We start from the raw sequence: 14,375 nt of genomic DNA, 5'->3' as shown, positions 1-14,375 counted from the left end.
AATACTTGACTTAGTGAATTCTAGCTCTAAATATACTCCTCCCCTCTTAACCACGCCCCCACCCCACCCCCGACCATGCCTTCCCCAACCCCACCTCCTGAAATCGGAGGTCTCAATGTTGGCAAGTATGAGTTTAGGAGTTATGTTTAAATAACTGTCATAGTGAGTGTGGCAGTTACACTGTCATATTGAGTAAAAAAAAACTAACTTGTGTTTTTGCAAACCTCACAAAAGAAAACGTTTCTAATAAAAATCACAAAGATACATTTCTTCACGCATTATTAGACATTTTTCATGTGTGGTTTAGGAGTTATGTTTAAATAACTGTCATATTGAGTGTGGCAGTTATACTGTCATTATGTGTAAAACCTAATTTTGTATTTGCAAACCTTATAAAAACAACTGATTCTAGTAAAACATAGATTCAATTTTACAGGCATTTTTAGACATTTTACATGTTTGGTTTAGGAGTTGTGTTTGAATACATTTTTTATTGCTATTTTCGTTAGGGCAAGGCCGACCGGCAGGAGGCCACGGGGAAGACCCAGGACACATTGGGAAGACTATCATTCAAGTACCTTGGGGTGTGGGTGGACAATAAGCTGGACTGGACTGTTAACACAGACCACTTGTACAGGAAAGGACAGAGCTGTACTTCCTGAGGCGGCTGTCCTTTGTCCCACACGCCATTAGACTGTACAACTCTTCTCTGGGGGGGAGGGGGGCTACTAGGATGACAGGGGATGCAAATCAATAAGAGTGCAATATTTTTTCAAAACATGTTCACTACTGCCTAGTTTCTCTTGTTATATTCTTATTTTACTGTTATATTTTTATTCTCATTGTTGCTTTTTATTTTTATTCTATTGTAATATGTTTCTATTTTGTTTCAATTTATACCCCCATTATTTACTTTTCACTTTTTACAATTTTGTACACTACTGCTGGAATTTAAATTTTCCTGAGGAAACTCTCCTGAAGGAATCAATAAAGTACTATCTATGTATCTATCTATTTATGTCTCCTGGCTGGCCTGTAAATGCCTCGGGATCCCCCGAGAAGAGTTGGACAAAGTGGCTGGGGAGAGGAAAGTCTGGGCTTCTCTGCTTAGGCTGCTGCCCCCGCAACCTGACCTCGGAAAAGCAGGAAGAAAATGGATGGATTTAGTATGACAGTTATACTGTCATATTAAGTAAAAAACTAAATTGGGTCTTTGCAAACATTACAAAATATATTTTTTCTAGTAAAACTCACAAAGATACATAACTCAAGGCATTATTAGCCATTTTGCATGTGTGGTTTAGGACTTATGTTTAAATAATCGTCAGATTGAGTGTGACAGTATACCCATATTTTGTAATTGCAAACCTTATGAAAACAAATGATTCTACTAAAACTCACATGGATACAATATTACAGGCATTTTTAGACATAATGCATGTTTGCTAATCATGGGAATTAGCGAAGATGGAGGAGAAACTTACGACATTGCGGAGAACCTCGTCAGAGCCTTTCTGCAGGAGCAACTCGGCATCCCGGAGGAAAAAGTTAAGAGGATCCAGATGGAACGAGCACACAGGATTGGCAGACGCAAGGAGGATGCTAAACCAAGACCTATGCTTGTAAACTTTACTAACTCCAAATGCAAAGACGAAATGCTTGCTCTCTCTAGAAGACTGAAAGGCACTAAATTCTTCATGACCAGTCAATATCCGATCGAGGTGGTGGAGAAACGACGTAAGTTAATTCCAATTATGAAGTCCTTTAGGCTGAAAGGACAACAAGCTCGTCTTGTTGTGGATAACCTGTACGTTAACGGTGAGCTGTACAGAAACATGTGAGGAACAATAACAATGTCGCGCAGTGATGACATCATCGCAACATCACCATGGCGACGACTTGACGGATATAAATTGACATTTTGTTTTTGGTGCTTTATAGTTTATTCTGGGACTGGACAATGTAGTTAGATGTTGGGAAACGGTCAGCGAATAATATATTTTAGGGGTTATGTGTTTGTTTGTCTCGTGTGCTGTGGTGTGAATGGTGTGTTTGTGGGTTTAGTAGAGGGGACATTGGTTTCCTTGGAAATAGCAAGTGATGCTGCAGTTTTTAGTTACAAGATTTTCATGTCTATTAAATGTATGGTATTAAGAGAATCAATCAAATATATTATGAATTTACTCAGGTCATATGGTTTATAGGAATGATAATGAAGTTGGAATAATTAGTTATAATTGCAATGGTCTTGCAGACAACAGAAAAAGAAAACTTATATTTATGTGGCTGAATGAAAAAGAACAAGATATTTTTTGTCTTCAAGAAACTCATTCAACAAAATTAGATGAAGAAAAATGGAGAAAAGAATGGGATGGTCCGATTTTCTTTTCACATGGTCACAGAAATTCAAAAGGTGTTATGATTTTGATTAAAAAAGCTTTTAATTTTCAATTTAACTCTATGGAAAAAGACCCACAAGGACGCTGGTTAATATTAAATATGATTATTCAAGGTCAAAAGATGTGTGTTTTGAATCTGTATGGGCCAAATGTTGATGAACCTTCCTTTTTTGAAGAAATAAGTGACATGTTGCAAGAACAACAAGGGGAAATTATTGCTGTGGGGGACTTCAATGTTGCTTTGGATACGGTTCTGGACCGAAAAGGGAATTTTTCAATGAATTATCATCCTCAATCTTTACAAAAAATTCAAAATGTTATGGATGCATTTGATTTAATTGATATCTGGAGATTCAAAAATCCTAGGTTAGTACGGTATACATGGAGAAGACAAAACCAGGCAAGTCGTATTGACTATTTTTTGATATCATTTTCATTGCTAAATAAAGTGACTGCAATATCAATCGATGATAAATTACGTTCTGATCATAATTGTATAGGATTAAATATTGCAATTGAAGAAAATACACGTGGGCCCGGATATTGGAAGTTTAATCAAATGCTTTTACAGGATGAAGAATTTATTGAAAAAACAAAGCAATTTATTACTGACTTTTTAAAAAATAATGTAGGATCATCAAATCCCCAAATAGTCTGGGAAGCCTTCAAATGTTGTTTTAGGGGATATGCCATTTCGTATTCTTCATGGAAAAAAAAACAACTTAAAATGGCAGAACAGGAATTAAAGAAAGAAATTGAGGATTTACAAAAAAACATTGATAGTAATGATAATCCAACTAGTGAGCAACTGAATTCCTTTACAGCCAAACAAAAGGAGTTAGCAGATTTAGTTGAACAACAATTATTGAAAAGTTATGACTGCAACAGAGCAATCTGGATGAAAAAAGGTGAGAAGTGTTCAAAATTCTTTTTAAATATCCAAATAAAAAATCGTTCTAAAAAGAACATTTCCAAGTTTATTAAAACAAATGGAAAGGTATTGGACACACACACTACATTGTTGAAAGAAATGGAAAATTACTTTAAAAATATTTTTTCTAATCCGGTAATTCCTCCAGAAATTACACATTTTTTTCCAGAAAATTATGAAAGAAAATTGAATTCAGAAGAAAGCCATTCATGTGAAGGCCTCATTAGAGAGGAAGAACTTGTGGAAACTGTTAAATCCTTTCATCCAGGGAAAACCCCAGGATTAGATGGAATACCTATTGAGGTTTATCAAGTTTTTTATGAAGAGCTTAAGAAACCATTGCTTTCTAGTTTTAATTACTCGTATAAAACAGGTTTTTTGTCTAATACTCAAACAGAAGGTCTTATTTCTTTACTATTGAAACAGGAAATAAATGGTCAGTACAAAGACCCAGTTTATCTAAAAAATTGGAGGCCAATAACACTTCAGTGTTACGATGCTAAGATACTGGCAAAATGTTTGGCTACACGACTTAAGTCTGTTTTGTCAAATATTATTCACCAAGATCAATCAGGTTTCCTACAAGGAAGAAACATAGGAAACAATATTAGACAGTTATTAGAAATGATAGAAAATTATAATATGGAAAATAAAAGAGGATTAATTTTTGTAGCTGACCTGGAGAAGGCATTTGACAAAATTAGCGTAGATTTTATTTGTAAAAGCTTAGTTTTTTTCAATTTTGGCAACTCCTTATTACACTGGATCAAGACGCTATATAATAAAACTAACTGTAGAATTATTAACAATGGATACATCTCTGGGACAATACCGCTATTAAGAGGTCTAAAACAAGGGTGCCCCTTGTCTCCATACTTATTTATTATTGCTATGGAAATATTGGCGATTAAAGTTAGATTAAATGAAAATATTGACGGGCTCATTAATAATAATATTGAAAGTAAAATAACAATGTATGCAGACGATACAAGCTTCTTTATCAGCCCCAATCCCCATTGTTTGCGGAACCTTCTTGATCTTTTGGATATATTTTCACAGCAATCTGGCCTTCAGCTTAATTATGATGAATGTAAAATGTTAAGGATCGGAAAACTAAAGGGAACGTCCTTTCGAATGGAATGCAAAGTGCCTGTTTTGTGGACAGATGGTCCAGTTAATATACTTGGTGTTGTTGTCCCAGAGAATCTGGAAGACCTAGGCTCAATAAATTATGATAATCGACTAAGAAAGCTGGACAAAATTATGCAATTATGGAAAGGGAAATCCTTAACCTTGTATGGTAAAATATCTATTGTCAACTCGTTAATTGTTCCTCAATTTATTTATTTGTTTTTGTCATTACCAGCTCCATCACAAAACTTTTTTAAGATTTGTGAGCGGAGGGTCTTCGATTTTGTCTGGGACGGCAAACCAGAAAAGATTAAAAGAAAGGTTTTGTACAATGAGTATGAATATGGGGGCCTGAAACTTCTCAACCTTGAAGCTATGTGTCTGTCTTTAAAAGCATCAATTGTTCCAAAGATGTATTTCAACACTGAGTGGTACACAAGTGTCCTGTTGGACAAAAAACATGTATTTTATCAAAAGAAATTGTATCCTTTTTTACAAGTGATCCCCTCCCATTTTTCTTATGTAGAGAGTCTGCTGGGAAACATGGCGGGGTTCATAAAGGAAACAATCCACTCATGGTGGTGTTTTCAATTTTATGTGCCAGAAAAAAGAGACGATATTTTGCAGCAGATAATATGGATGAACTCTAATATTGTAATAGATGGAAAGCCTTTCTTTTGGAAAAATATGTTTGAAAGAGGAATCATTTTTGTCAATGATATTATAAATGAGAATGGTAAGATTATGAAGTATGAAGAATTTATAACTATGTATGGTGATGCTTGCTCAAGCTTTTCATTTAATCAACTAACTGGAGTCATTGGGAAAAGATGGAAACAAATAATTAATTATGGAACTACTAAATTATTAGTTTGTAAACCTCTAATAAGAAATTTGAGTTGGCAAAAAGGAACTAAAATAAATAGAAAAATATATAAGTTTTATTTAATAAAGAAATCTTTGAAGGCTGCCCCAAACAACACATTTGGAAAATGGGAGGACTTTTTTGACTGCCCGTTGCCGTGGGATGCCATATTCAAACTAATCTATAAAACTACTATTGATGTGCAAAATCGTTATTTTCAAATTAAAATTATTTATAACTTCTTACCCACGGGGAAAATGTTAAAATTATGGAATATGACAGAGTCAGATGACTGCCGATTTTGTTGTCAGGAGTCTGAATCCACCCTGCATTTGTTTTGGTATTGTCATATTGTGTCTTCTTTTTGGGTGGAAGTTGAAAAAATGTGTTTAAGGATTGGTTTGTTTATGAAGCTTGATGTGGTTTCTATTATTTTGAGAGAGTTCATTGACAATCATGATTTAATCAATTTAATTATAGTACTCGGTAAAAGGTTTATTTTTAAGGCCAAAAACAGATATTCACTTAGTATTACTTTCTTTAAAACATTTATTCAGTATTTTTTAACTTTAGAAAGTTACATGGTTGAAAACGATAATGATGCCAAAAAACATAAAAAAAGATGGGAAGTCCTCAAAGGCTTATGTTGAAAGTGTAATTATTTATAGATTATATGCTATCTGTTGTTGTATTCCCTAACTTTTAGTGACCTGAACATAAGCTGGACTGTAAATACTTTTTTTGTTTTTGTTTTTAAAATGTAATTTTGTTTATAGATTATATGCAATCTGTTGTGTTCCAAAATTTTCTGGTTTTTTTTTTGTTTGTTTGTTTGTTTGTTTGTTTTCTCAGTGTACATGAATGAAGGTGTGTGTTGCTGGACCCGACTTGGACATTATCTGGACTGGACCTGGTTTTAAAAAAAAAACAACAACCTTTAAACAAAGCTAACTTTCATTTACAGCCAGGTCTGGTGAAGATAAGGTCCTTTCTTTCTTTTTTTATTTATTTATTTTATTTTTATTTTTTTATAGATAGGATAAATAAATATTTTCTTGGATAAAGAGGAAAGTAAACAATATAAAAATAATTACATAAGGGAGAAAAGGGAAAGAAAAAATAGTAATTAAATGAAAATGTTAGTGGACCAGCAGCACAAACAATCAAGTGTGCTTCAGGGACTGTGTTGTGTCCCTTGCAGAAGTGTTGTCCATGTTGTGGAAACCAGAATATTGTTGGCTGAAAGAAACAACCCCTTTTGTGTGAGTGTGTGTGTGTGAGTGTGAATAGGGGAGGGAGGGTTTTTTTTTCTGGGTTGATGCACTAGTTGAAAGTGTATCGTGTGTTTTTTTCTATGTTGATTTAATAAAAAAAAAAAAATAATAATTAAAAAAAAAAAAAAAAAAAAAAAAAAAATTAAAAAATTAAAAATAAAAATAAAAAGTCCGACGGGCAGGAGGCCGCGGGGAAGACCCAGGACACATTGGGAAGACTATGTCTCCCGGCTGGGCTGTCGAACGCCTCGGGATCCCCCGAGAAGAGCTGGACGAAGTGGTTGGGGATAGGGAAGTCCGGGCTTCTCTGCTTAGGCTGCTGCCCCTGCAACCGGACCTCGGATAAGCGGAAGGAAATGGATGGATTTAGTATGACAGTTATACTGTCATATTAAGTAAAAAAAACTAACTTACAAAATATATTTTTTCTAGTGAAACTCACAAAGATACATATCTACAGGCATTATTAGCCATTTTGCATGTGTGGTTTAGGAGTTATGTTTAAATAACTGTCATATTGAATGTGGCAGTAATACTGTCATCATGACCTAATTTTTGTAATTGTAAACCTTACCAAAATACCTGATTCTGGTAAAACTCAAAGATTCAATATTACAGGCATTTTAAAGACAGATTACATGTTTGGTTTTGGGGTTATGTTTATACAACTTTCATATTTAGTATAACAGTTATACTATCATATTGAGTACAAAAAACAAACTTGTGTCTTTGCAAACCATACAAAAGATCATTGTTTTAGTTAATCTAACAAAGATACATTTCGCCAAGCATTATTGGTCATTTTGCATTTGTTGTTTAGGAGTTATGTTTAAATAACTGTCATAGTGAGTAAAACCTAATTTTTGTATTTGCAAAAACCTTACAAAAACAACTGATTCTAGTAAAACTCACATGGATGCAATATTGCAGGCATTTTTAGACATGATGCATGTTTGATTTTGGAGTTGTGTTTATATAACTTTCATATTTAGTATTACAGTAATACTGTCATATTGAGTAATAAAAACTAACTTGTGTCTTTACAAACCTTACAAAATATTTTTTTTCCTGCAAAACTCACAAAGAGACATTTCTCCAGGCATTATTAGCCATTTGGCATGTGTGGTTTAGGAGTTATGTTTAAATAACTGTCAGATTGAGTGTGACAGTATACTGTGAGTAAAACCCATATTTTGTATTTGCAAACCTTACAAAAACAACTGATTCTAGTAAAATTCACATGGATACACAATTACAGGCATTTTTAGAGATAACGCATGTTTGGTTTTGGAGTTATGTTTATATAACTTTCATATTTAGTATGACAGTAACACTGTCATATTGAGTAAAAAAAACTAACTTGTGTCGGTACAAACATTACGAAATATTTTTTTTCCAGTAAAACTCAGAAAGACATTTCTCCAGGCATTAATAGCCATTGTGCATGTGTGGTTTAGGAGTTATGTTTAAATAGATGTCAAATTGAATGTGGCAGTTATACTGTCATTATGAGTGAAACCTAATTTTTATAATTGTAAACCTTACCAAAATACCTGATTCTGGTAAAACTCACAGATTCAATATTACATGAATTTTTAGACGGATTGCATGTTTGGTTTTGGAGTTTTGATTATACAACTTTCATATTTAGTATGACAGTTATACTGTCATATTGAGTAAAAAAAAACAACTAACTTGCATCTTTGCAAACCTTACAAAAGATCATTATTCTGGTAAAGACTTAGACTTTCTTTTTATTGTCATTCAAATTTGAACTTTACAGCATAGATAACACAATTTCGTTACATAAGCTCATGGTAGTGCAGGATAAAAAAGCAATAAGGTGCATATATAAATAAATAAATATATACATATATATATAAAATATATACATATACATATAAAATAAATAAATATACTTAAATATATATAAATAAAAAGATTACTGTGCAGATAAATATATTGCACTTGTTCCACATGCGCCCACGTTTATGGGTGTATGTTATTGTTTTTTGTTTATTCCAGCTAGTTAATCCATTTTGAGGGGAGTTGAGGGGATAATTTAATTATAATGCGTTCAAGAGTCTTACGGCCTGAGGGAAGAAGCTGGAGGTTCTGCTTCGGAGGCTGCGGAACCTCTTTCTAGAGTCCAGCAGTGAAAACAGTCGTTGGTGGGGGTGGGAGGAGTCTTTGCAAATTTTCTGAGCCCTGGTCAGGCAGCGCTTTTTGCGATCTCCTGGATAAGAGGAAGAGGATTCCTGAAGATCTTTTCCGCCGTCCTCACCACTCTCTGGGGAGACTTCCAGTCTGAGGCACTGCAGGCTCCAGTCCAGACAGAGATGCTGTTGGTCAGCAGGCTCTCTATAACAAAGATACAGTTCTCCAAGCATTATTAGCTATTTGCATTTGTTGTTTAGGATTTATGTTTAAATAACTGTCATAGTGAGTAAAACCTAAATTTTGTATTTGCAAACCTTACAAAAACAATTGTAATACTCACATGGATACAATATCACAGGCATTTTTAGACATAATGCATGTTTGGTTTTGGAGTTGTGTTTATATAACTTTCATATTTAGTATTACAGTAATACTGTCATATTGAGTAAAAAAAACAACTAACTTGTGTCTTTACAAACCTTACAAAATATTTTTCCCAGTAAAACTCAAAGATACATTTCTACAGGCATTATTAGCCATTTTACATGTGCGGTTTAGGATTTATGTTTAAATAACTGTCATATCTAGTGTGACAGTAAAGTCATAGTGAGTAAAACAAACTAACTTGTGTCTTTGCAATGCTTACAAAAGAAAATGTTACTAGTAAAACTCACAAAAGATACATTTCTTCATGCATTATTAGAAAATGTTCATGTGTAGTTTAGGAGTTATGTTTTAATAACTGTCAAATTGAGTGTGGCAGTTATACTGTCATTAAGTGTTAAACCTAATTTTTGTATTTGCAAACCTTACAAAAACAACTGATTCTAGTAAAACTCAGATTCAATATTGCAGGCATTTTAGACATTTCACATGGTTGGTTTAGGAGTTGTGTTTGAATACATTTTAATTGCTTTTTTCGTTAGGGCAAGTCCGACCGGCAGGAGGCCACGGGGAAGCCCCAGGACACATTGGGAAGACTATGTCAGCCGGCTGGCCTGGGAACGCTTCGGGATCCCCCGAGAAGAGCTGGACGAAGTGGCTGGGGAGAGGGAAGTCTGGGCTTCTCTGCTTAAGCTGCTGCCCCCGCAATCCGACCTCGGATAAGCGGAAGAAAATGGATACATTTAGTATGACAGTTATACTATTATATTGAGTAAAAAAAACTAACTTGTGTCTTTAAAAAACCTTACAAATGATATGTTTTCTAGTAAAACTCACAAAGATACATCTCCAGGCATTATAAGCCATTTTGCATGTTGTTTAGGGGTTATGTTTAAATAACTGCCATATTGAATGTGGCAGTTATACTGTCATTATGAGTAAAACCTAATTTTTGTAATTGTAAACCTTACCAAAATACCTGATTCTGGTAAAACTCACATAGATTCAATATTACAGGCATTTTTAGACATAATGCATGTTTGGTTTTAGAGTTATGTTTATATAACTTTCATATTTAGTATGACAGTAAAACTGTCATATTGAGTAAAAAAACTAACTTGTGTCTTTGCAATCCTTACAAAAGATCATTATTCTAGTAAAACTCACAAAGATACATTCCTCCAGGCATTATTAGCCACTTTGCATGTGTGGTTTAGGAGATATGTTTTAAACTGTCATATTTAGGTGGCAGTTATACGTCTATGCGTAAAACCTAATTTTTGTATTTGCAAATCTTTCAAAAACAACTGATTACAGTAATTGTCACATAGTTTTAATATTACAGGTATTTTTTAGACATTTTGCATTGTTGGTTTAGGAATTATGTTGCAATACATTTTTATTGCTTTTTTTGCATTATCTCAGGATTGTAAAAATATTAGTCGAATTGAGTAAAAAAACTACTGATTGGGTGTGGCAGTTATACTGTCATTATGTGTAAAACCTAATTGTTGTATTTGCAAACCTTACAAAAACAACTGATTGTAGTAAAACTCACATGGATAAAATATTACAGGCATTTTTAGACAAAATACATCTTTGGTTTATGAATCGTGTTCGATTGCTCCTGCTCACAGAACCACACAGCCAGCGCACAACACACGAGCCACAAGCCCACAGCCCAAGGCAGTTAAATACCCCTGCAAATCCACAAGGCACGACACTTACTTTGGAGTCAGAGTTTCCTCTGCCCCTGCGTATTGTGGGATTCTGGTTTTTTTTTTCGGTAGCCTGCGGGTCTGCTGGGTAGTCTTGGGGATTCCTTCTCAACTTGCGCGCGTTCACCCGGTCCTCCTTGTCAAGCCTGACGATCCTCCTGGTCGCTCCTTTTTTAAATGTGTGCAGCGCTAATGCTCCACAGGTGCGTCTGATTTCAGGTGTCGTTCGATTGGGCACTTTGGTTGTCAGGGGCAACAAGCTAAAAGGGGCAACGTCTTAAAATGCCAGCAAAGTCCACAAGGAATAAACTTATGCAATTAAAAATACAGTCAAAGTCCTCAAAGTGTAAAAACATGCAATCAAATTGTAAAATGTAAAAACATGCAATTAAAATCTACAACAATAAAAACACTCAGACATGCATGACAATGAAACAAAAAAAATAAAATCCCCTACCTGTGTCCCATCACATCCCCCCCCCATACATTATCGTTGTCAGTCCCTGCAACGGGGGGAACTCTCGTCTGCATAGCGGGCAGGCAACTGTCGGTCAAAGCCTTTTTTAGCTCTTCAAAGGACGTCTGACACTCTGGTGTCCACACTATTTTGTGGGCCTGTGCCTTCTTGTCGGTGGGACGGCCAGTGAGGCCGTCCCACCGACATTTATTTAGGGGACGGGCTATTTTAGCAAACCCAGCCACAAAACGTTGGTAATAGCCTGCCAATCCAAGAAACGCTCTCACTTCCTTGACAGTGGTCGGAGCGGCCCAGTCCTGTACTGCCTTAATTTTACCTGGGTCCGGTCTCACTCAGGCCCGGCCCTAACCAATCTGGCGCCCTAGGCAAGATTTTAGGTGGCGCCCCCCCACATCGGCAGTGAAGTGTATATACTCACAAGAACCTGAATAGCTTTGTCTTTGACCTTTTTTTTTTTTTTACTTACAACTATACCTAATATATAAGGGGGTGGAAAAGTGACTATTACCTGCAGGGCAAACATTAGCTAACCAGAAGGCAATAACAATGTAAACAAAAAACACCTGCTTGGGAGAGATCTAATACAAACATTTATATGCACGTACAACACTTAGAACTTTTAGCATATCAGTATGTGGAATTAAATTATGGAATGGATTAAGTAAAAAAGTTAAAAATTGTACTGATATGATCCAGTTTAAGAGGTTGTTCAAAATAATAGTGCTTACAGAGTACAAAGAAGAAGAATTATGAGAAATACTTTCAACCTTATTGAAAATAAGATATTCTTCATCTCAGTATGTTAATAATGACTGAATTAATTAATTAATTACATAGTACAAAACTGTTGTATACTAACTCATAGATGTTATTTTATTATATAAAAAGGTCAGTAAATGATTCTATATATTTGTAAACGCTTTGAAGTAGGAAAGAGGTAGGATTAAATAAGCTTTGCTTCTTCCTACTCCTTTTCGGGCATGATGTAAAATGAAATGATATGAAATTGTGTGATGTATTATGATGTAAGTGTGTTCATGTTCGAAATAAACTAAAGAAAGAAAGAAATGTCCCTGAGGAATGTAAAGTGGGAGTACTGTAATTACCTAACGTTACATTATTATTTTCCATAACAATTTAGCCCCCTCCACAATATTAACCCGACGTTAAAACACAACTATTAGCAATTGCCGAATCATGTAACATTAGCTTAATGCTAAAAAGCCAGGTTACTATCACATTCTGTAACAGACAAATAATTTCATGTAGGCTAACGTTACCTACCTGCTACCTCTGTCTTTGCTCGTTTCTCCTCCTCTTCTTTTCTCCTTTTTCTTCCCTGGGCACCTGACAGTTTTGGCATGTTGTGTTGATTTTTTGATGTGGGGACGTCCAAAAAGAGTCACTATACGGGAAGGGAGGGGGCGCACCGTGCGGGGGAGGAGGGGGGGGGGCGGGGGGGGGCCGTAATGTTGTAACAAATAATATTTCTATTAAATAGGCTTTACTTTGCATTTTAATTAACGTGGGATTATTTTTTGTATTTAGAAATAAAAGTACCAACTTATTTATTTATTTATTTTTTTCTCCCAACATTTGTGGCACTGGCGTGGCGCCCCCTGATGGACGGCGCCCTTAGCATTTGCCTATACGGCCTATGCCACGGGCCGGCCCTGGTCTCACTCCATCCCGATCCACCACGTGTCCCAAGAATTTCACCTCACGCTGAAAGAGCTTGCACTTAGAGGGCTTGAGTTTAAGTCCATGTCGCTGCAACCGTTCAAACACCTGGTCCAGGTGCTGTAGATGGGCAGTGAAATCAACAGAAAAAATTATTATGTCATCAAGATAAACCAACAATGATTCCGCTATTTGACCATTCAAACAATGATGTATAAGCCGTTGGAAAGTGGCAGGTGCATTGCATAGACCAAATGGCATGCGTTCAAACTCGAACAGTCCGAGGGGAGTTGTAAATGCAGTCTTTTCACGATCGTCCGGGTGCACCTCCACTTGCCAATACCCACTAGCGAGGTCTAAGGTCGAAAACCATTCAGATTTGCTCAGACCAGTTAGGGTCTCTTCGATTCAGGGGAACGGAAAGGCGTCTTTATGTGTAACTGAGTTTAACCTCCGGTAGTCTACACAAAAGCGCCAACTCCCATCCTTTTTGCGGACTAACACTATAGGCGCTGCCCAGGGACTGCAGCTTTCCTTTACCACTCTCTGTTCAAGCATACCTGAAAGCATGCAGTGTCTTCACTTCCTTATGCAACAGAGGCGGGATGGGTCGGTATCTCTCCCTGGTAGGGGCTGAATCTCCAGTCAGTATCCTGTGTTGCACAAGACTGGTCCTTCCAAAGTCCTCATGTTGTGCAAACACCTTCTCCCACTTCGCCAGCAGGGCGCATAGCTGCACCTGTTGCTGCTCAGACAGATCCGGTTTATCACTCAAATCCCTAACATCTGGGGCCAGTTCTGGATTGGTTTGGGCTGTGGCATCAATGAGTGACACTTCTACCACACCCTCCTCTACTAGAGATAAACATAGATCCTCAGCTCCATGCACATCACTATTATCAACACAGAACAGCTGCCCTAGCTTCTCAAATCGTTTTAAGGAAATACTGTAGGAATGGGGGTTATAAACACGGAGGGGCAGCCTACCTCTGTTCACCACGACCAGTGATTTTGCCACGCCAACTGCACCGGCAGTTGGCGTGGCAGGGCGCAGTAGTTAGCCCCGCACCAACATCTCCTTTGGGGGATATGTAATACTAGTCTTCGAGGCCAATCTCACGTGGCCTAGCAAGCCATCTTCAGCAGCAACAGCTTCTATACGGGAACATGTAGCAAAAGCTTCCCTCCACACCTTTTGCTTTTGAAGATGCCGAAGAATAGAGGTCTTAGGACATTTAAAAACGGCATCCCAACAACCCACGATTAGATTCATACCTATTATGAAGGGGTGTGTACAGTTTTGATCCGCAACAATTACTACTCCTCTTTCGGGAACTTTAACACCCTCTACCTCA

This window comes from Nerophis lumbriciformis, linkage group LG12, assembly GCF_033978685.3.
Source record: "Nerophis lumbriciformis linkage group LG12, RoL_Nlum_v2.1, whole genome shotgun sequence".
NCBI lineage: Eukaryota > Metazoa > Chordata > Actinopteri > Syngnathiformes > Syngnathidae > Nerophis > Nerophis lumbriciformis.
The sequence above is the reverse complement of the archived record's forward strand: the minus strand, read 5'-3'. Positions refer to the sequence as shown.